Consider the following 23,433-nt stretch of genomic DNA (forward strand, 5'->3'; position numbering starts at 1 on the left):
ACAGAGTTGTTTACTACTACGCACGACACCTAAAGAAGGTCCTTGTATCATTGATGTTGCTATCCCTGATGTTGTACACATGTGGAAGACATCTTCACCTACCAGTATAGTATTTGTGAAGAAAAGAAAGCATTAGCCAACCTTGACAAAAAAAGGAAAGGGAAAACTAATGTTCACCACATGCACCGCCTTGAGAATTCAGATGAACATTCTGTACTGCTCTTTTGCTTTGGAAAATGTGTAAGCCATGATTTTAAATCATTTGCAAACTCCCCTGCTTTAATTTATTAACATAGGCCAACTGCATGAGAGCACTATTTTAACCTTAAACTGGAATACTAATAAAATCCCTACATGATACCAGATATGTTTAATTTCTGCTTTTATTGCACTATTATTTCAGTGGATCTCAAGAACATCTGATTGAAGTTACCTTAAAGTTTTGAATTTAAATTAGATATGGAACCAAATAAACCCCGTCGATCACAACAACCTTGAACTCTGGGAAATTCAAATCCAGATCCAGACTTTACAGCTGGACTCCATCCCTGCTTTAAACGCAAATAAGAATCAAAGACTGTTGTGACTGCACACATCGTTTACAGGAAACATTCAATTCAAAAAAAATTTTATAGGTGTTCCATCCTTTGATTGTTCCCAAATTTCTACCCAACTGTTCACACCAACACCTAAATTCAGACTCTTGTTTTCTTTCTGCTGACTGAAGCCTCAACACGCACACATCACTTTGCTGCAGAATAAACATCATGGCACTGATTTGAATCCCAAACTCTCTCAACAACTGTTTTGCATCTAAGTAATTGCACCAGCAGTAGTGAGGTTGCCTCCTTGTTTATATGGGGGAGGGGTGCAGTTGGAATCACAGCCCATGACTTTATCATAGAACATGAAAAGCCTCCGGGCTATCCTCTCAGCTGGTATAAATAAGCAGAGCTCTATTGGTTTCTGGGTGAATGAGATTATAATTCGAATCAGAACCGTGGTGTTTGTTTATACCATAACAAAGTATCACAGAAGTGTGTATCATAAGCCTTAAAGCACTGCACTCAAGGACTGCAAAACCCAAGAATCCGAGCTTGGATTTCAGTGACTCCAGTGAAGTTATGCCTATTTATTTCAGGATAGCAGTGCTGATGTGCACCAGCTGAGAATCTGGCTCTAACTCCTAGATGACAGCAGAAACCAGCTACAGGGGGAGGGGGCAGGGGTGGGAATCAAGCAAAGTACAGAGCCCTACCACTGATAATTTGGTATCAGCCATCTCCTAAATATGCAGGCTTATTTCTCCCAAAAGCAAGAGTAGAGAATTAGTAAACATGTAGAAATACAAAGAATCTTTAACAAATTTGAAGTATATATATAATGTTCTGCACGCTATGTTTTGCATTCTAGTACAAAGGATTTTCATCCTGAGTAACACTTAACCAGTTACTCTTTTTAGGTGCTTGCACAGTCCCTATGATTCAGAACAAACCCATGCAAGAAACACCCTCCAAAACAACCTGTGCCAGCCCATGCTCAGTTAGCAAAGAAAATCACCCACTCTTCAGCACACATACACAAAAGAACAGCCAGCAGGAATAGACAGTACCACTTCTATTTCTTTCTTCCAGTACCATTTCCACAGTCTTCATCCCAGTGGGACATGATGCAGTATGTAAAATTGCTATGTTTCACAACAATTATCTAAGAAATCACATGTGGTATAAACAATGTATAACAAACAGCAGCAGTATTATATTCAAATAAACCACTGGTTATGTCAAAACTAATAACTTATTTACTGTAGTGTACTCAATAAGTTAACAAGCCCAATGAACCTAATGATTTTATTATCCACTTTTTTTGCTCTTCATTGAGACTGGAACTGATTTTTCCAGGATTCATGTTTATGCAATCCAAGCATATTGTTATTTGCTACTTTCTGCATCATCATTTTAGCATTCTTGGGAGAGAAGACGATGGTTCTGTCTAAATGTTAAGGGAGGGGTTATCACTGACATGGGAGATTATTAGGTTTGATGCAATATTGAGAACATTCAGTCAGAAAACAGCATCTTTCATTTTTAGAATGGAAGTAATTGTGCTTTGTGACAGTGCACATCCTTAAGACGTTATGTATCATTGCGTACTTAAAAAAGCAGTACACTTTTCATTGATCTTTCAATTTCATTTTGATTTAAAATGCAGATCTTTCTCCCCATTGAAATCTTAGCATTTTTATTTTAAAATGTGTCGGAAAAAATCCATTTCAGACATATGCAGCGCCATAAATTACTTTTTGTGGTTGAAACAGTATTCGCTTATGTCATGGGTTGAACATCCTCCTTTATTAGAATGCTATTTATTGCCACCAGCTGCAGTGCTCAGCTAAGAAAGTTCTTGACACCAGCGATTGCTTTTCAGCACCAATGCTTCCGGCTGCTAACGGGGGCTTCTCTTTCCAAACACCGCCACCCCTCTTAAACTGTTCCTTCTGGTACACAGACAGCTCCTGTCATTGTTACCCGGCACAGGAGCCGGGGAAAAGGGATCGGATCTGAACCCACCGCTAGATGATCTCTTTAGCCATAAATCTCCTACAGCTTAAGAGGCCTTGCCAAATACCACTAGCCTGAAAGCTGTCAAACACATTCAGGAAATTTACCAATCGGTAATTTGGAGGGGCACAGGGGAGGCTGGCCAAAATTAAGATGCAAATTTAGCTTGCAAGCAAAGGACACTTTACATAATTAGTCTCAGATTTGGAAAAACAGAACTTCTATAGCCATCAGCTATGTACTCACTGGCCTCTATTTTACTAGGTTTCAGAGCAGGCAGAAGCCATACTGTAATAGCCTTTTTACTTTTCCTCTCCAGGGCTATCACTACTCCTGCACAAACATAGCACTGCTATTTTCTTCTTGTGCCAGTCAAGAGAACTGAGCAGGAGGAGAGAAGTGGTGGTGTCACCACAGGTCCCACTGGACAGCAAGAGTGCCCTGCAAGGTAAATCCTCAGTGGCAGCACACATGCAGCTCCTGTGCATGGTATCAATGCAACACCAGGGTTTGCACTTGCATACATGCCTTCCTCACAGCTGAACCCCCAAAAAAGCATTGTATATAATTGGTCTTGACTAAACAGCAGTGACAGGAGGAGGCTGAACTCTTTTAGCATAGAAAGAATTCCTTTCCTGCTTCAGAAGAGAAACACTCCATAGGTCAAAGAGGAAGGCTTCTCTGCAGTATAGCACAGGCAAGCCTGTTATGCAGATGCCTGAAGCACTGCAATCTAGAATCTTTGGGGAAAAAAGTAGGGGAGGGGCAGGCCCTGAGCATAAACCCAGTTTTCCCCTTTGCTACTTCTTTTATTTAATCAAGTATACTTTTTTTGTGTACATGCATATCTTAAAACCCTAAACTACTCAAACTAGAGTCTTTGCAGAGTTAAAGTCGGCCACACAAGATAATTGGCAAGCATTCTCAGTTTTTTATTCACCATGAAAGATAATAAAAGTGGTTCTTCTACTAATTTTTACAGTTTAGAAAAAAAGTAATCACTCTTCTGCCCACAATGCAATTATTTTACATATTGAGGGTATAACAGACATCTGACCCATAAATAATCCCAGCTTTCAATGTCTTCACTTCTTTTCTTGCCCCTACAAACAACCCAAACAGTTGTTAGCAAGTTACTTTTTGCCTTCATATCTAAAAACTGGACAAATACATTTTTCCTTAAAAAAATGACTCAAAAATAAACTGGCACAACAATTTGTCCATAAGCACAAAGTGTAATTCAGCAGCTTTCATAAAGCACTTTACAAAAGTTCCTTTTCTCTGTGTTGATATTGTCCTTGGGCCAGAGTCTGGGCTTTACTCTGCCCTACACACTATTCTGTTACAAAGCCTATCTACTTCCCCATCACTGGAGGAGGTCTGCTCCATTACACTGATCCTGTTCTAGCCTCTTCTTCACTGGAAGTGAACGACCAGAGATGTGATAAAGTACAGTCATGATGAGCAGGGCTCTTAAACAGCTCCTCTCCCCTATTCCAGCTGGACTTCTGCCAATTCATATGGATGAGTGAGGGCCAACAGACATATCAGTGCAACCCTGTATTTAAGGCTAAATTATCCCCTGGATGACCCTAGAGTCAATTTACGGGTGCAGAGACTAATGTACAATAGAGGTCAGAAAGACTCTACAGTCCAGCTTTGGAAATGCCTTGACACATGCCACTGGAGGGATACCTCAGGGGGCAGAGGAAGGAATATATATGTGCTCATATTCCATGTTTGTGCAGTGTCCTACTTTGCAACTTTAAAAAAAACATTTTTGCCCTTTTGTGACAAAATAAAAAAGCTACTAATTTCCCATAATACCAATGAAATGGAAGTCTACTGATTTTAATTCTTACTACTGCTTAAAAAACAGTAATTTAACTCTGCAGACAAGTTGTCCCCTAAGGATTCAGTAGCTCAGCAATATAACAACTCTTCCTTGACCTTCCAGCTGCAAGAAGTATCTGGTCACATGGTGCACAAGCATGCACCGTGTTAGCAATAGTGACCAGTAGCCCCCTGACTTCCCGTTCCTTAAGGGTCTTGCCACATGAAGACACCACCAACTTCCCCACAAACAATTTCCTGTGTTGGGGGTTAAGCAAACCAATATAAAGAAAAACTATGTATTAGCACGCATTCCCTGTTCCTTTCACAGGTCACAGGTCTGGGATCTTAGAATGGGCAGAAGAGCTGTCCAAAATGCAGAGCACATACGTCTGTGTTTAGTTGGCTGCCGCAATACATGGCAGTAAACTCAGCAGGACACTGCTCTTGCTTTGCTGGAAGTTCTGGAAATTTTTTGTAATCCTTCCTCAGTGTAGAGCAACCATCCTCAGTATTTGATGGGGATTAAATCCCTTGGGGTTCCCCTGAGTAGCCCTGCTCTATATGAGGTTTCTTTTCATTCTCACTGCTCTAACTTTTATCTCCCTATAACTCTCAGTTCACTTAGGCCTAGATTAAGCTACCACAAAAATCTCTTAGCTTAAATAAATTCTCCCAGCTCTCCGCAAAATCTGATTTCAGAAAGGATCAGATTTTCAGACCAACTCACTTATAAAACAAACTCACAAAAAGAACTCTTAACAATCATGCAGGTGCAGTACCATCCTCATCTTATAAAAATACTGTGTTTTTTTTCTGCAGATCAGACTTTGTATGCACAAATCCCTTGAATACATCTTTAAACAAAAGTCTTTAAAAAACAAACACATAGCCCACAGCGGGTAACAAAACAAGTAAGTGTTGTAAGTAACGTAGGAGGGGGAAAAAAGGTAAAAAACAGCACTACAGTGAGTTTAGTATATTTTACTACAATTTCAACAGAAGTTATAGTTATGACCATAAAAATTAAGAGTTATGACAACCACAGAGCACGCTATTGTCTGGTCATTAATCCTATTTGCTGTCCCGTAGAAGTGTTCACAACTATGCACAGCTTTCCTTCCTGTGTAGCAGCTCCCCATACAGACATATAGTTTTAGTGTTTTATTACTTACTAATGTGTAATCACAGCCTTAAGAGCAGGTGCCTGTACCAGCTCTGCAGAAGCGTGAATGATACTCAGGACTCCAGTGAGGCAAAGCAAGTGGTTGGAGAGTGACTTTTATGTCACTAACTAAAGGAGAGCCAGGTCTCACTAACAACCTGCAGAGTAGATTTTCATCCTGAGCCCCTCAAGTATCTGAGTAAATGCGGATGAGAGGATGAAAGGCTGCTGCAGGTGTTTCCCCACCTGTAGCTGGGGAAAGCGGCAACCAGGACTGTACTCTTCTATTTGCTCCCTGGAACACAATTCTCACCAGCAGTGGGAATCAAGGATGGCACCCAATCGCTACATAAGACAGCTTCCATCGCATTCACATCACTGTATCATTTTCACCAGATATTTCTATTAAAACCTTACAGCGACCGACCCCAACACCAGTTTGCATATTGAACAGTATACAGATAAGAAGTAGTGACACTTTCAGCTATCTTATAAAGGTCATTTTTAGGCTAGTGTTTCCAAAAGCAGAGAAGTAGGGCAAGCTTTTCAAACTTGGCTGCCTGAAGCAATCTAACTATCTATCTGAGAAGCTCAACTGAGCAGTCTAATTTCTGGATACAAGCATTCAAACTTCCCATTAAGTTACTGTCAGAGACTTTCCAGAATCTTTTGCACTGGCCTAAATTTAGTGCAGCCCTAAAAGCAAAGCACAGGTGCAATTTAAAGCCAGCGGCCAAAATTTCAATAGTAACACAAAAGGGATGTACTTCATGCTTGGGTTGCCTACCTTGAAATAGTAAATGGGCCAAGTTTCCAGAAATGCTCAGGATGTACCTTGAAAATTTTTAAGCATTATCTGAGTGCTCTAACAGAAAAGCAGTGAAGCAAAACAAGTTCCTGCTTACAGTAACTGTCTTTGGGGATGATAAGCTTGTTCTGTTGCTTTGTGACAAGTACGTGAACATGGCAGACACACAGTAGTCAAATGCTGTTGAAACCTCAAGGTTACAGAAATGCCAATAAAGGCAAGAGCAGTCCAAGATTAACATCACCCAAACCAAATAAAAGCACATAACATCCAGGTAGGACTCTCATGGTATGAAAGTTCACATAAGAAAAAAAAGCTTCAGATCTTGTAAGAATAAGCAAAAATTCTCTCTTGAAGACTTGATGCAGTTGGATAGGCATCTCTCAATGAAAAATCAAAGAATGATCGGTGAAAGAGATACCACTGAAAATAAAGCCAGGTTTCTGTAAGCTAATGAAAACTAGAAGAAAAAGCAAGGAAAAATTTGAATCTCAAATTTGTGTCTATTTAAAAGAAACAGTTCAATGGTACGGAAATATTCTTCCACACTGTAGAATCCAAACCAAGTTTTCCACCCACGTGAACTAATAAACTTGCATGCTCAGGCCATCTGGACAACTGCCTGTGTGGATGATCAGTCATCTTTTAAAGAAAATCACCCAGAAAAGGTTATTTTGCACAATGTGGGAGAAAGGAATGGGTAAAGAAAAAAGGGGGGGGGGGGGGAAGAAGTCAAGCAAACAGTAGGACTTGAGAAGAAAACAGTTTTGCTGTTTCTGGGTGACCTGAATAAGCTAGGTGGCATCAGGCTGTATTAGAGGTGCAAATCACATCCAGACGCTACTTAGGAATTGCAGGATGGTTTTGCCAAAGAAATGTGTAGAGGTTTTACTTGGATTCAACTGGAAACTGAAAGTTAAATGCATGTAACATAACAGAACATTTGAATACCATTTTGGACTGTAAACTTATCTATTGCAAAACTCCTGTTCCAAAAGCATTCGATGAAAACAGACTGCAGCATCAAAGTGTACACAAAGAAATAAGAACACCATGTAGGATTTAACGTGAAGAATGACAAGTCCGTGTTAATGAGAGAAGAGAGACCGTATTACAGATGCTGGTAGCCAAAACCAACAAGCTTGCTTTCACTAGGACTCAAAGAATAATTTTTAATTTAAGTACTGGCATTACTGAAAGCCACAGAAAAAGGAGTCTGCCAGAATTGGAAGTGAGAAAATACTTCATCTTCTGCCAGAATACTAAGTCCATTCCAAAGCTCACTTGAGTTACTAGAAGACTTTCCACTGTCCCCAGTATCAGCAATATTATTTTTTCCATTTTATTTCCTTTCTACTTTCAAAATGGAAGGGCAGGTATCTTCCATGTAACTCTAAGTATTAGAAATATATACAATACTACATTTATGAATTAATTCCATAAGTATGAATATCAGTACTTTCAAAAGCACTATATACAACCCACACCACACTCCTGAAGTAAATAAGGCAGTTCCTGTTATTGTTTATATTTCAGCTCCACCTCTCCAATATTTCAACACTCTTTGGAAAAGAGAAAGAAAGAAAAAATGCTTTTACAGTTTCTCCAAATGCTAAATCCATATTCTAGTAATTAAATAATGTTACTATTATTAGTTTAATAATATTATTGTATTGCAGGAAAAGCATAGCAAATGTTAAGGATTAATAGTAATTGAACCTGATATTCTATTAGCTAAACCAGAAATGTTGCTAGATGCAGTATTTTAATAACATAAATAAGACTGTATGTATGTGTTAAGTTGTATCTTTTAAGTTCAGCAAGAAATGGAGCAGCCTTTTGGTTTGTCCCACACAGATAGATCCTCACTTTTGCTCCAAGCACAGCTTCATGCAGTTCACATCTTGATTTCCAGAAGAAACGTGAACCATTTGCAGCAGGTAAGAGAGCACCTTCAGGCTAGCCCAGAAAACAACTCTAGTTTCTCACTAGTGTAGCTCACCCAACAAGCTTACCCAAGTCCCAGCCAGGAAACACCACTTCCAGATGCCTTTGTAGAGGCAAGAGTAGATCATGGGACTCGTACCAAAGCACACACATACTCCCACTAAATCCCAGAATACAGGGCCAGTGCTGGCCACTTGAGTCCCTGCATGCTGTACTTACCTTAGAGCAAAAGCCAGCTGGAAGCCACCGAGCAGCAGGAAGCCCATGTGGGATTTCCTCTTGACCTTTAAAACCAATTGCCTGATATGTTTCCAGGCTGCTTACTAGGGCTGCAGGGAAAAAGGAGCCTTCCTCCTACAAGGTCTTCTTATAAGAACCAAGGCCTGCTTGGAGATCAACCATGTGCTGAGCTGCAAACAGTTAATTGTTAATTAAAAACTGTTAATTGTTAAACTGTTAAAACTGTTAATTGTTTAGTTCCCTGCCCTGTTATTACTTGGGGGATGGTGCCTAGGGTTGGCTATTTATAGAATCAGGGTTAAAGGCTGATTCAGTAATTATGAATAAAAGAAGTCTATACAAAAAACCTTCTTTAGCTAGAGATAAGAACTATCTGCCCCAAACTCTCTTTGAGGGATTAGTAGGGTATGTTTGGGGAAAAGCATAAAAACAGGACAAACATCTGATAATGCTCCTTCTCCTACAACCTCTCAAGCTTTTTGCAGTTTAGGAACTTACTTAACTACAGCAGACACCTCTCCAGGCTGATATTTTAGGGGTTCAAAACCAGCTGATGGCAGCCCTGCTTTCAATAACACCAGCGCACAAAGACTGGTATGCAGTGAACCTGACATCTATTTACGACCATTTAGAAGGATGAGGGAGCCTATTGCCAATATGTGCTAGAAGATTGATAAATGTGGAGGAAAAATTAACATTTCGATCCAGATTATTAGAGAAAACAGTACTTCATGTGTCAATTTTACATCTGTCCTATCTGGGTCTTTATCAGCGCAGCTCTGTGCTATGTAAGCAGAACAACAAAGGCAGTGGCAGTAGTTCCAGGAGCTTGGAGATAAGCTTCCACTATGCCTATATATGCATATGTGTGCTTAGCACAGAAGAGATTTTACTGCCATGTAACTCCTGCTAGTCCTAAGCATCAATCAGGCATGACAAGTCACTGCCTAAGATCAGGTTGTTCTTGCTAGTGGCACGTTTCCACAGGCGTAAGAACTTCACCATCACTGAAAGAACAAAATGACTGGAGATGGGGCTTTGGTGGGTGACAGTGCAGCCTGCTGTCCTCTCCAGTATAATCTGTGATGTGTGCCTGGCTCCCTGCAATGCTCTGATATGAGTATTAAGTTCATTGTTTTTTTAGTAGGAATCATTTAGTAACACTGTGTTATATCCTATTAGAAAGCGAAACCGTTGTATTTAACCATGAATATGCTAGGGAGTTCATTTAAAATTCCCTTACTGTACACATCACGTATTATTTTTTCAATTAAACTGATTCAGTACTGGCATACAACATACCTATGTTTCCTTGAGTACTCTCATAGGTAATTGAACATCTGGAGGTAAAAAAAGCAACAATAGAAAAGAAGAGATTCCATGTAGGTTCTTCATATTAAGCTGAAAAAAAATCCACAGTGCCTACACGCTGCTTGAAAGTGAATATAAAGTATTTCTGAGAAAGGAGCTGTAGAACTTGAGACTATTAAGACAGAACAAGGGGTTATGAAAATGTATAAATGCATTCAGGGGGAATACTGGGGTGCCGTTGCTACCATCTGCAAGATGTGTTTCTCTTCTGGTTTTCTACTTCTGTTGCTTGAGAAGATTTAATGTAAAGCGAATATGACATTTTTGCTGCTACTTACACCATATGCATCACAAAGCTTTGTTTAGTCTTAATAAAAATTAGATTAATGAATTTTCTTTTCCAAATTTTTAGTATCTTCAAAAACATTCTGCTTTCAGGAAAAGTCCTACATCAGGACAGTAGTGGGAAAGTGCAGGGAATGTAGGAAGGAGGGAGAAAGAAAATAAAAAAGAGTTATACGAATATGCTCCATGTTCTACCTGTTTAAAGGCAACTAAGCATTTTTCAGTTATTTCTGTAGTCTGCTATCACTCCCTAAAGCTGTAACTTACATACATTTTTTACATACTTTACACATAAAGTGAAGCTGCCTCAACTGATGATAGCTTGAGTTGGTCTTGCTCAGCACATCACCAAGCGTCTCAGTGACCTTGCTTGAAGTGCAAGGGTAAAGTGTTTGCACTGATGAACTGTTCTGGAAGGAAATAAAAGTCATGAGTAAGCATTCCTGCATTGCCAAGCACCGTTCTGTCCCTTTTCATCTTCCTCTCTTAATGGGGAAGGTTAGCACGATCGTACTTATGACTGTTACTTCCTGTGCACGTATCTATCTGTAGGTGCCTGTGTATAAATGTAAATAAACCTGAGGTTTGCTCTTACCTCAGTTGGCCTTGGGAGTGTTTCAGGAACCAAAATAGTATGTGAAATACAGGAGTTTGTTTCTTTTTTAAAAGGTCCCTGCAGAATCGCTATGGTACAGCAGCCTGTATATAGTCTTCACATACCTCATACATTTTGTCTGAGTGTCTCATTGTATTTCATGAACATTAATGAATTAAGTTTCAGGAAGGAACCACGTAAAGACTGTAGAGATTAGTGTCATTTAAAGGATGATTTGTGTAAAAAGAGGCTAATAATGTAGCCAAGTTTATTCAGGTGTCAGTTGCAAAACTAGACATAAAACCTGTGAGCCGTAACTCACAGGTGATCACTCAGATCACAAGCTCCCCACTGCTGCTTCAGAAAGATCACCTCCTTACCTGTTTTCAGTGATATATTTAGGCATACAATAATTAAGCACTTTCATGTTGTTTTCAATCTTGATACTTCATTTTCAAGATTCAAACCAAGCAGTTAGCCCATCTGTCCTGAACTTGTATATCAGCATTGGTATCTGAAGATGCATTAGCAGAAAATCATTAACTCAATCAGCAGCAGAAAAATATGAATGCCAGAAGAGAATAATGTTCTGAAATTGTTCCCATATATCCAGATGTTTTCTGTGCCTCACACACTAAGACTAATTGTGACAAATTTCTGAGAATGTCTGGCCAAATTCTGCTGTGAGGTTAAGCGTAATGGTTTGCACATCTATGTCAAAGTAAAACTTCTAATTGAGGAGCGACCCTGTACCTTTGTATCACTAACAGTTGAGACCTTCCCACACCCTATTTTTCTATATGAATGATATCACACCACAGAAATGGCAAACATCCCACATTTATAATGAGTGGAAGTGTAAAATAAGTTTGAATAAAACCTCTTCACCACAATCCCAGCCTTCTGGAATGCAGTGAACCCATGGCAAAAGAAGCAAACGTGTTAAACGAGGTGTATTCTGGGAGTAGTTTTATGTTCCAGCCAGCTCCTCTGGTGGCCACTGTCCGATAAATAGCTTGTGTGCACTGTTGCATCTGTGAAAGAAAGTTGTTGGTTCAACTTGCTGTGGAACTCTGCTATGGCTTTTAAAATTCTGCAGCCTTGAAAGACAGTTGGTCCCCCTAGGTGTAAAAATACGGTGCTTGACTCAGTTCATTGTTTCAGTTTAAATGGACTCAACGAGATGTATTATCTTGTTGGGTATGGGCACAGTGGCTGATGAGAGACTGGCTTGACTTCCTTAAAATCTTTCTGCAAGTGGGATACGTTTGCCATCCTTTGATTGCCAGAAAAAAAAAAAAAGAAAATAATAATAATAAAAAAAAAAAAAGCTTTTGTTCCTAGAACTGGAGCAAAGCCCACATGTGAAGGATTTTCTGGCGTCCTGTTTCGTACCAGCTCCTGAGAACTTTTTTTCTCAGTTCACATGCACTTTTCAGCAGTGTTATCCTTAGTCCCCAAGACTAGGAGCATGTGGGAGTGTGGAGGAAATGTATATGTTCTTCCCAGTCCTCCACTGGACAGAGCCCAAATTCCTTGCTGTGGGAGGGATATGAGGTTCAGAATTGGAAGAACGGGTTCTGGCAGAAGCAGCCAGCTGGAAAGAGAGAGATCCATGTGCAAAGTCCCTTCCAAAGATGAATCAGGGTGAAATGATTTTACATGTTCTTTCATTGTCCTTCCCACCTTGTAAACATTCCTAAAGCCTGTCTGTAAGCCCTGCATAAAGAAGTGCTAATATCCATATGTCAGTACTGGAAATGGTTTCTCCCACACCTAAAGAGCCAAGTTCATCCCGTATGTAATTCCACTCACTTTAATAGCATTGCAGGAGAAAGGATACCAGGCCAGTGAGTCCACCCAAAAGCTGCAGATTCTGATGAAAACAGCTGCTTGCCTTGTGGGTAGGATGAATCACCACAGGCTGCAGTTGCTCAGGCCTTTGCAGTAGATTCCTCTTCACTTCTGTGTGCAATTCTGCCTGCAAATATCTGAATTATCTGGTCACCAGCTGCTTAAAAGTCTTGAAAGCCTCGTTTTAAGAGTTAAGGACAGCAGAGCAGCTCTTGTTCTCAGTTCTTAAACTATGTCCATTGAATGTGTGTTTCTGCTGTATTTATACTTTATTTATCCTATTAGAAGACATTTATTAATTAGCTGCAATAGCCAGGGAGGATTTTTATTTCTTCTGATACATTTCTTGATTTTCAGAGAGGGGGAATGACTATTAATTGTTCTTTGCTCAGTCAGTCAACAACTAGAACTAGAATCTAGGTCCGGGGAACCGATGCACCTACAGGTATTAAATTGCTTCAGTGTCTGGCCAGTACCTTGTGATCATACAGTCAGAAAATGCTGAGTGCCAGCTTTACAGTCAAAATGGAATTTCACCCCATGGTCAGACCAGCAGGGAGTTTCAGAGAAGCTGGGGGGGGATTTTCATAGGATCATATGGGAATGTCTTTTAACAAATTCTCTTCTATTACAATGATTCTGTGACCCTGGTGGTGCCTTCCAGTCTTATGTTCCTATAAATACCTTGCTTAAGAACTAATTCCTCTTGACAATCTTACGGTGCTTCAGCTCTCAGTAGAACACGTCACCAGTTAGTTTGTCTTAGGGCTAACTTCAGTACTAGATATTTGTTTTCTGTTACTGTGTTATTCTAGACAGCAGGATATTGTTTTGAATATTACCTGTAGGGAATTTTTCATTAATGAGTAAACAAACTTTCAGCTCCTTCAACAACAGATGCTCTAAATTAAAAGGTCTGAAAACAACAGTCATATTCTTTAAACAAATGGTGCACTGTAGGATCCTGAATTATAAATGAAATTGTAAATGTGTACAAAGTCCAGTTAGAATCTACCTGGGACCAAAGTTCACCCTTACAAGAAGTATAACATCATTGCAATTAGTGTTCACTAAAAAAACTAACAGAGGAAAGACCTTCAGAGCAAATGAAGGTTAGTTATTTTAATCACACTGGAGCTTTTTATGAATTTGCTTTTATGGTTGAATAAAACACGAGACTACGTAGTTGTATGAAAATGAGTTTCCATGAGCTGTCTGGAGCAAGAGATAAACAAGATAAAACTGACATGCTCTTGGACATTGAAATGTATATGCAAAACTACAGCTATTTTGTGTTCGTGTGTGTGTTACAGAGGGAGAGAGAGTTGGGATTTTAAGTGAAAACATCTATTTCCAATTTCCGATTTCCCTGTGCCCACATATAGGCATGAGGAAAAGTCATTTTTATAGCCAGCCTTCCTAACACTACATAAGGAGTAGCACCTTTCTTTCTTCCTTCCGCAGCCTGTTGCACAATACTGTATGTGGTGTGAGATTAGGGCTTCTTCAAGATGTTCTTTGTTCTTCCCATTTTACCTAACGCAACAAGGCAGGGGGTTGTCAGGATTTTACCAGGAAACAGTAGAACTATTTTTTTTGCCCTAAGTCTGCAAATGCCTCCTTCTCTCCTCCTCCTTGTGCATGTTTTTGCACAAATCAATTAGCAAAAATTTGATTTCATCTCACTTTGCTTTAGCTCTCTAAAAGTTATCCCAGGCACCTAAAATCCTAATCCAAAGGTCACCTCTCCTAATTTAGGTATCTAAATTTGTTCTGTCATGAATATGCCCCCACCCATCATTTTACCTCTCACTCTTGTCTCAGGATCCTCCTCCTCAGCATATTTCATCTAATTCTAAGACAAATGAGTTAAATGAGTAGACTTTGGTGTAAAATGGGACAGCTATTATGGACTGGATGTCCAACTTCTCAACAGCTAAAATTAAAAAGATTGAGCCAATGTTTCTTTTGGTTTTCTTCTGTGTAAAAGTTCACACGCAATTATCTATATGAGCCATTTTAGATCCTAAACTGAAAGATCTTTTTTTTTCAGCCCAGAACCTATAGGTGATGGCAGCAGGTACAGCGATTTGTCTGCACATTCCTGCCAAGATTTCTTGTAGTCTGCATCAGTCATTTATTCTAAATTAGGAGTGTATTTGCTCTAGGCTTGCTCTATAGTCAGTGAAGAAAGGCAAGTACCTTCAGAGAAGTGTGTTTCTGGGTCTGCCTGCCTTTCTCCATTGACAACAGAGCAAGTCTCAAACTGCTACAATCCCATATTGGGTACTTCAGTTAAAGGATGGGATGAATCCATGTATATCTGCTGCAGTGCTAGAACGCATAATAAATTTGAAATCCACTTTAAAATCTTGCAAGTATAATATAAATCATATGTCAAATTACATATAGTGCCAGTGATGTGTTTGTGTGGTGGTATGCATACACACGCATGCATGAATGCTTTACATATGATTATACTACAACAACAACCCAAAAAAATAAAAAATAAAAATAAAAAATAAAAAATAAAAGCCTGGTAATATAGCCTGTGAAATAATTACACCAGTTTTTAGAAAGATGTGGAAATTATTTTTTTCAGAAGTGAGCTTTATCCTCTTGTACAAAGTGGAATAACACTTCCAAAGTCAATCAAATGCAATATAGCATTTGCTCTAGACGAGTATGATTCCGCAGTGAGACCATTTTTGACCTGATGGAATAAGAATTTTAAAAAAGGAAAAAAAAAAAAAAGGAAAAAAAAAGAAAGAAAGAAATTAAATGCGTAGTGGTAATAAGAGAAACTTTACTACTGACCTCTGTAAAGACTTATTGCCAAGACTCATATTGTCAGTGACGTCCAGGATCAACAATGCTCACAAGCAGTGGACTCAAAATGAAGTTGTCTGTTTTTGGCAACAAAATATTCTGCATTTAGCAAAGGCATATGTTTCAAACTCAAATGACTTCACTTCAAATTAAAGCAAAAAAATGTTTTGAAGTGTAGTCATTTGATAATCATTTGCTTTAAAATAAGCAACATATTTCTATCTAATGGGATCCACATCTCTAACAAGTGAACCAACAGTGTGACAAACAAAAAACAACCTGCTCTTAAATATAATTCCAAAAGAAATTACATCTAGTTCTTTTTGTTGTTGTTGTTGTGCTCTGTTTTCCTTTTTTGGCCGCCTGTAGAACTCCCACAATTTTTTCATTGCTACAATGACAAATGCTATGAGAAAAGACCTGGTCCACTGCCAGAAATCTACTCTAGACTTCAGTATATGTTTCTGCTTTCAAGAGTCAATTGTTTTCCTTCTCTCCCAGGGGCCACTAGCTACCTTATTACCAGAAAGAATGACCCCTTGACAGCGCAATTGAGATCCAGAAACTCAACAAAATTGTAACCCCTCCAGTGGCATCAGAATTCTAATCAACAGCAGAGGGTCTGGAAGACAAATGTACTTGTGTATAAGGCCACCATATTAGAAAGTGGCTTCTCTACTTGCAAAGAAACCTATTTCTATTTTGTTTCTCTTGATATTTTTATTACCCCTGTTCTTGTAACCTTTTCATTGCTAGTGTTCTTAAGGTAGAAGGGTTTTCACAGCATGGGAATTATCTGTACTCAGTTTACACAGTTTTCTGCCTTTTCTTTCACTTGCAATCTATTTTGTGCAGTGTACAACCAGACATGGGAGCCCCCTAGTTATTACTGATTTTTTTTCTCTTATTCAGCTTAATCCACTAGCAGAACAATTGTTCCATCAATATGTTTATTGCCATACAGGAAACACAGGTAAGGACTCCAGCCTTGAAACCGCATTGAAAAATGAGCTTGGTATCTTAAGGTGAACTTCACAGAGAACATACCTTGTACTTGCAAGGATGTGCACCAAAGTGGAGGCATATGATCATATTTCTCAAGTATAATTACTAGCAAAAGCGTTCAATATATTTGCTGGCTCCTTTTGCATGCACAAGATTTGAGAATCTAATGTTGTTTCACATAAATACATTCAGATAAATACACACAAAGATGATTTGGAACACAAGTCCCTGGTCTAACTAGTTGTTATATCTGTACACATGAAGCCTTGCCCCAAAGTCTTGAGGTTGACAGAATGTGTGCCGCCAAACTGGCAAAATGCATTTTGAAAATGTTAGAGAACTTTATGAAAATCTCAGTGTGAGTTAAAAGTTTTCTTGTGATTATTACAAGGATTAGCTGATGTGCATTAGAAGGAAAATGTTTAAGAGCAGCCAGCCAAATGGTAGAACACGAGTTACCCATGAACCAAAAACGGCCCACAGACACTCTGCCAACTGACTGCTGTTAAGCAGAAATTGGGAAATACTTTAGATGATTGTAGGAGAAAGTTTCTTGAGATACAGAAGGGCGAAAATATTGAAAAATCAGAAGAAGTCAGCATGGCAAAACAAAAACACACTTGGTTTTTAAAACCTCTGGTTTTAACAGAGCTTTGGGCGAACACAGGAATTTGCAGAGACGGGAGCCTGATAACAGTATTGTGGCCTTAGGCACAAAACAAACAAACAAACAAAAACCAGCAACAACGTTCTGCTGAACATGCAGAGGGGAGAAGGGCATGAGAAGGACAAGAAAGCATTAGGGCAAAAAAAGAATCCATGTTTTTATTACCTTTCTCAGACAAAAGTATTAGACCCCCTAAGTGATCTCTGGAAGAAGCACTCCTAGCACCTCCAGAGCAGGAGCAGCACAAACAGCAGTAATTTTCCCTGCACTGTCCCAGCAACAAGATGTCCTGCTAATGCAGAGAAAGCACTGCGTGCTACCCTTGCTTTCCCTGGTGAGACACATTTGTGCTACAGACAGGCAAGAGGGAGGATGCTGTGAAAAAGGCTCCTCCACCCTGTAAACCAGACTGAGATAGCTCACAGGAGCATCTGAAGTGATACTTGGATTTTCAGGTCATTGCCATACAGAAGGATCGGAGTGACTGAGCTCTTGCTTTGCAAGCAGTCACACTACAGGGAGAGCTGCTTCGCACGTGTCCTTTGCACCTGCAAATCGAATCTCAGCATCAAGACTTTAATTAATAACAAAAAGTGGAAAATTGACAATTGAATCTTTTGGCACTTTTACCCCAAACTGTATTGACTTATTGTCTTGCATGTTAGGGTCATGTCTTTTTCATTTCTATACAGAAGCCGGAAGCAAGTTACGCAGATTGTTACATGTGTAAGTGTTATACATTAAAAATAATACCTCTAAATAATGCTGTCAAAGTACGAGACCTACCTGACTGATGGAAGAGTCTTCTAAAAAAAGCAGCTCTGAGCTTCCCTTAAAAAGAAAGAAGGAAAATCTAAAGATAACAATGAACAAAAAAGTAGCTGCTTCTGCCAGACCCATCAAGTTAAATGGCTCTTTGTGTTGTTCAAAGCATGTACACTATTGTCTTCTGTGGCAGAGGGTAAAGAGAGGGAACTTTCACAGATGTTTTGATGAGACAACAAATAAAAATAATATTTTGACAGAGCTCATCCCATTAAAAAAAATAAAATTGCATTTTGCCGGCTCAAACAGAAATCCCCTTAACATGAAAAATATTGATGGTGTATGTGGAGCCATCCAGTAATACTTAGAGCAAACGTGCCATTCATAACAGAGCATGCAGCATGACTAAAGACCCTAAGTGCCTGGCATCATTTGAGCTTAGTTTTAAATACTTATGATAGACATATTTTGGAATACGTTTCCTGAACGTAGTGTCAAGGCTTTACTTCAGCATTAGCTGACAGGTTGAACTGGTGTTCATCTACCCAATAAATGCAAAAAGGATTAATTTCTACGTATGTACGAAGTTTGGCTTTTTTATGCAGGAATTGGGACTTACTTGCTTTCCTGATGAAACATTTACCTCACTCTGCCTCATCAATATTAACCTCACAGATCAACAGATCTTCATATTGACAGAATAGAGAAGTCAATATCTCCTTATTATTATTTAATAAGTATTTCATTGTCAGTAACTGAGTGAGAACAAACATCTGTGCAGTATAATGGCATGCACTTTAATTTCGCAAGGTTACCGTCATGCATATGTTAGACAGAAGAAAGCTAACCCGTAGTAAGAATCACCCAGTAATACCAGCGTATAAAATGACAACATGTTGAAGGACATTTAAATTGAACAAAACGGTGTTTTTTTTAGTCCTACTTTTGATATACAAATGTTGGATGTGTTTTACTGTGGCTTCTGACTATGATTGATAGGAGATGCATCAATTTCAAGGTTTGTGAATTTAAGTAAATTGTTGTCAGTGGTATCACTTCTTCTTTTTTGTATTTTTTTTTCAAATTATCTCCTTACAGAGAATAGAGTATTACAAATTGAGACAGGGTATACATAAAGCACCAATTTAGCTTGAATATCCACTTACAACAGTAGGAAGAAAATAGTTGTGATACGGATGTGAGTACATCAGAGTCATTCAGAAAACTCCAGAGTATTTAAAAAACAACACCGATGGTGGTTTGGCTTCATTTTTTCCTAAAAAGTCCTTAGTGTTTCCTTCTGGAAAATACTTTGTTTGCCTTTCCATTCTAAGGATAAACACAAAATTAAAAAATAAATAAATAAACACAAAACAGATCTTAGAGATGTCTTTTATCTTTGTCCTCAGAACATAATTCCATTACATTCTACATTAACAAGCAAACAAAACAAACAACAAAACCCAACAACCGTTTCAACTGCTTGCAACTCGTGGCAAGTTTATTAACCCTTCATGACTTAAGCAATGCTTTATTTAACTCAAAAGCCTAAGGAGCTTCCTTTAAAACCGACAGCAATTACATATTGTACAGCCAAGCTTGCTGAAGCTCCAGTATCTTCAGAAATTAGCTGTGTCTGATCTTAAACTAATTTTCCCTAGACCACTTCTTATCTGATGACGTCTGACTTAGGATCTGGTGAAATGCACAGATACTTTTTATTATGTTTTCCAACTCATGGTCACGACTTGTTTCCACGTATATGTGTGTTGTGTCTATGTATCTGCATGCCTGTCTATATGCATAAAGTAATGTATATGCGATTTGTGTGTGGTTTTAGTTTTAACATCAGGTTCTATAAATGAATAAAGATACTATCTTCATTTTACTGTTCGCTAAAAGAGGCAACATGGAATGGATTCTGTAAATCTAACTATACATGTTGCTGATTAAAAGCTGATGGTAACAGTTAATATACAAGGGGACAGACTAGTTTTTCTTCTAACATTTTTTCAGAGAAAAAAAAAAAAAAGAAAATTAGACAGAAAAGAGCATTTCCAGATGTGACTGTATGGGGCTTGATTTGAAGCACTTTTGTTATCTCCTTAATAATGCATGTAAGAATGCTCATGTGAAACATTATGTTAAAACTCAGTCATAGTAGATATTTGTGCTTATGAATTGATTCCTTATCTATATTTTATGGAGAAATAGCTCGGCACTGGATTACAGCACATTATTTTCCAAACTCCTTATTAGACTCTGCATCTCTCTCTACTGTGCCTCCAGGCTTAAATTAAAAACAAAACTTAAGTAAAATTTAAAGAGACAACATTCAGAAAGTTATTTTTTCCAAAGCTTCTGAAAGTTCATAATTATTTTTGTCCCTAATAGGCTTGCCTTTGAAATAATTTGACAGCTAGGTTTGTAAATCCACTTGGAAGGATCCGGCATCCCATAACCATTAATAGGAGTATATATCACAAAAATGATTTTGCATATAAATAATGGTATACAGGATTTGGCTTAAATTGTCTGCTTTCATTTGATTTTTTTCCCCTCTAAGATAATTTGGAGAGAGGCAGGAAGATCAAATTGAACACAATTTGGAAATGAAACTTGGATAATTGAGCAAAGTAGGTTGAACTTGTCAGTCACCTGTGACCTCCTTCTAGTTGCACATCACTTCAAATACCTGAAAGGAGAGGCCTGTGCAGAGTTGGAGAACGCATCCAGAGCAAGTGGGGCTTCACTCCGCTTACCACATTAGGAGGTAACCTGCTTGCTGCGTTTCTGTTTAAGATGGAGGGACCCGAGCACAGTGCCTTGAGAAGGTGCTCGGCCACCTGACGAGGTCAGGGGTCTCAGTGGAGGAGAGCAGGATGGGTGCTGCAGGAGAGCCCCATGCAGGGTGCTGTGGGATCAGAACTGCGGTGGACCTGCAAGAGATGACAAGGTGAAGCCTGGTGAGTAAACCAGAGCCTGCTGGGGGTAGGATCTCCATTAGAGTCTCCTACAACTGAAAGTTTGCAGTCGTCCCTGTGCGTGAACCCAACATCTCGCTGTTCATTTTGGAGCGATTATTCAAAACACCTTGGCAGCTGAGCCCTTCGCGCTTTCAGGATAATTATTTCTAATCGTGATTGGCAATAATAGTAATTGCCATATTCAGCCAGCGCCCAGCTGTAACGATTTTTTTTTATTATTATTATTATCATTATTTGGGTTAACAATCGGCACTGACAACAACGTCTCCCTCCCCCAGGCCCACAGGCAAGGGGCCGGCACTACTCCGCCGCAGCCCCCCCGGGGAGGGCTCCCCCACAACACCGGGCCCCTGTCCCGCGTGGGCGCCCACGGGGGAGCCGAACCGGGCGGTACCGGGCCGCTGAGGGGCTGCGGCCCCCTCGGCCCCCCCGGAGGAGCCTCTGCCTAAAGCTGCGGGCCGACGGCGCGTCTCTCGCCGGTGAATCTTGGCGGGTTTGTTTGTTTTAGCTGAAACCGCCCCAAAGGCTCCGTGCTGACGCTGGCGAGGAGGGGAGCGGGGGCGAGGAGGGGCCGGCGGCGCTGACAGCTCGCCCGGGGCGGGTTTGGCGATCGCCCCCCGGCCGCTGCGCCCCGCCGGAGAGGGCCCCCCGCTGACCGCCCCCGTGCCCTTCCTCCTCCTCCTCCCCCCCCCCCCCCCGCCCGGCTGCAGGGTCGCACAGCACCGCGACGGCACCGCCGGGTACCGCTGACGGTAAAAGCGAGCCCAGCGCCTCTGCCGCCCGCTGAACTTACTTTGGTGGCTGTTTTGGGGTCTGCACAAGTTTGGTGCCGGGGATTGCCGAGCCCCCCCCGCCCAGCGCCGCCCCCAGCCCGCGGTCCTGCAATGCTGCAGGACAGCCTCTGCGGGCGCCGCCCCCTAACCCAGCCTAACCCTAACCCTAACCCCAACCCTCCGCCCCAGCCCCGGGGGGTGGGTTTGGGGTCGGGGGGGGGGGGATCAGCCTGGCTGCCGGCCGCACCCCCGTGGGGATGCTGCTCCCTGACGTCAGGCGCCTGCTCCCCCTTTTGTTCGGTTACAAAGAGTTGGAGCAGCGGCTTACCTGCGCTGGGGGCTGCGCCAGGGAAGTGGGGACGGGCGAAATCAGCCTCGTCCTTCTCCCTCGGATCTGCGATCGCCACACCTAAGTTAATTGCAGCCGGGAAAGTGACTCGCAGCCTCCTCAGCCCCGTGTTTTGCTGCCTGGAATGCAGGAAAACGCAAAGTTTCCTTGGAGCCTGGATGTACCCGAGCAGCGTTAGCAAAGCTCGATGCTCCTTGCTACGACCCATTGACGTAAATACATTGCCAAATATCATTATTCCTCCAGCAGTCTTTATTTTCTGTTTTTCCCTGTGCATCTCCTTCACGACCATTGCCGTGTTGCGCATGCAGCTGCTCTCGAACCTAGCAAAACAACTGCGCTACCGCGGGTTACCCGCAGCAGACATTTGTTCTTCCTCTCCTGATTCTGCGGAGTTATTAAAAAGTAATGGGTGCCAAACCAATCGAGGGATATTTCCTAATTAGGGAGGAAAAAATGAACCATCACCCTTTTGCGCAGTTCGTGGGCCACCCCGCGCCCAGGTCCCCCGCGTTTTTCCCTCGGGGGCGCGCACACGCGCGGCGCACACACGGGCACGCTCGTCCCCGCACCTCTGGGGGGCTGGCTCCTTATTTCTCACGGAGCTTAAAGAACAACTCGCAACTGAAGACAAATGAACTGACAGGAAAATTTATCACTTTTGTTTTCCACTTTAATTTCTTCACGTGCCCTAATGAAACGCCGAGCCCTTGGCGAGGGAGGCAATTAAACCACCCGGCGCAGGGAGTCCTGCGCTCCCCAGCCCGCCGCACGCTTTAGGGGGCTGAAGTTTTCCGGCGGAAAACCGGGCTTTTACTGGGGTGTGTGCGTGCGATCCCACGTCCACGGAGATCCACCGGATCCCCACGGTGTGCCGGGCGTTTCGCAGCCCCCCCGGCCCCCGAGCTGTGCGCAGCCCTCCTTGCCGTGCCCCCTGCGTGCCGGTGCGCGCCCCGTAATTCTTCACAACGAAATTGCTTCCCCTCGGCTTCCCAGGTTTTAATTTAGCGGAGGACTGATTAGCTGTGGCTTTAAAAGGGCCAGGGCTGCGCTGGCTCGCGGCGTCACCTCTCACCTCCCCGCAGCCCCGGGCTGGGGTCACTGCGGGGCCACGGCGGGGGAGCGGGCAGCGCGGCCCCGGCGGCGCCTACCTGCGCGCCCCGCGCAGTGCCCGCGCAGTGCCGCCCCCCGCGGGAGCGCGCCCCCGGGGCCGGGGGGAGAGCCGCCCGCTCGCCCCCGGCGCCAGCGACCCGCGGTTGAAACGGATGGCGGCCGGAGCAGCGGGGAGACGCGGCTCCGCTGGGCGAAAATACGGGGTCGGGGGATTTTAGGTCACGTCCCCCTGTCCTAAAGCCGCCCCTTCTCCCTCTCGGGGGAAGGGGTGGGGAGGGGAGGGCCG

At 41.6% G+C, this 23,433-nt stretch overlaps 1 long non-coding RNA gene across 4 annotated transcripts in view; it reads right to left on the reverse strand.

Moving 5' to 3' along the window:
• Positions 1–23,433, reverse strand: part of LOC310900584 — a 36,316-nt gene that overhangs the window by 10,411 nt on the left and 2,472 nt on the right. Inside the window, exons 2-4 of one of the 4 annotated variants that reach the window (XR_014585243.1) lie at positions 22,014–22,153; positions 15,477–20,864; positions 8,534–14,195 (exon numbers count right to left, since the gene is read on the reverse strand). This is a non-coding gene — a long non-coding RNA (uncharacterized lncRNA). The other 3 variants (XR_014585244.1, XR_014585245.1, XR_014585242.1) reach the window with 3 other exon arrangements.

The sequence above is a fragment of the Anser anser genome, assembly GCF_964211835.1.
Source record: "Anser anser genome assembly, chromosome: 5".
In the NCBI taxonomy this organism is placed as follows: domain Eukaryota; kingdom Metazoa; phylum Chordata; class Aves; order Anseriformes; family Anatidae; genus Anser; species Anser anser.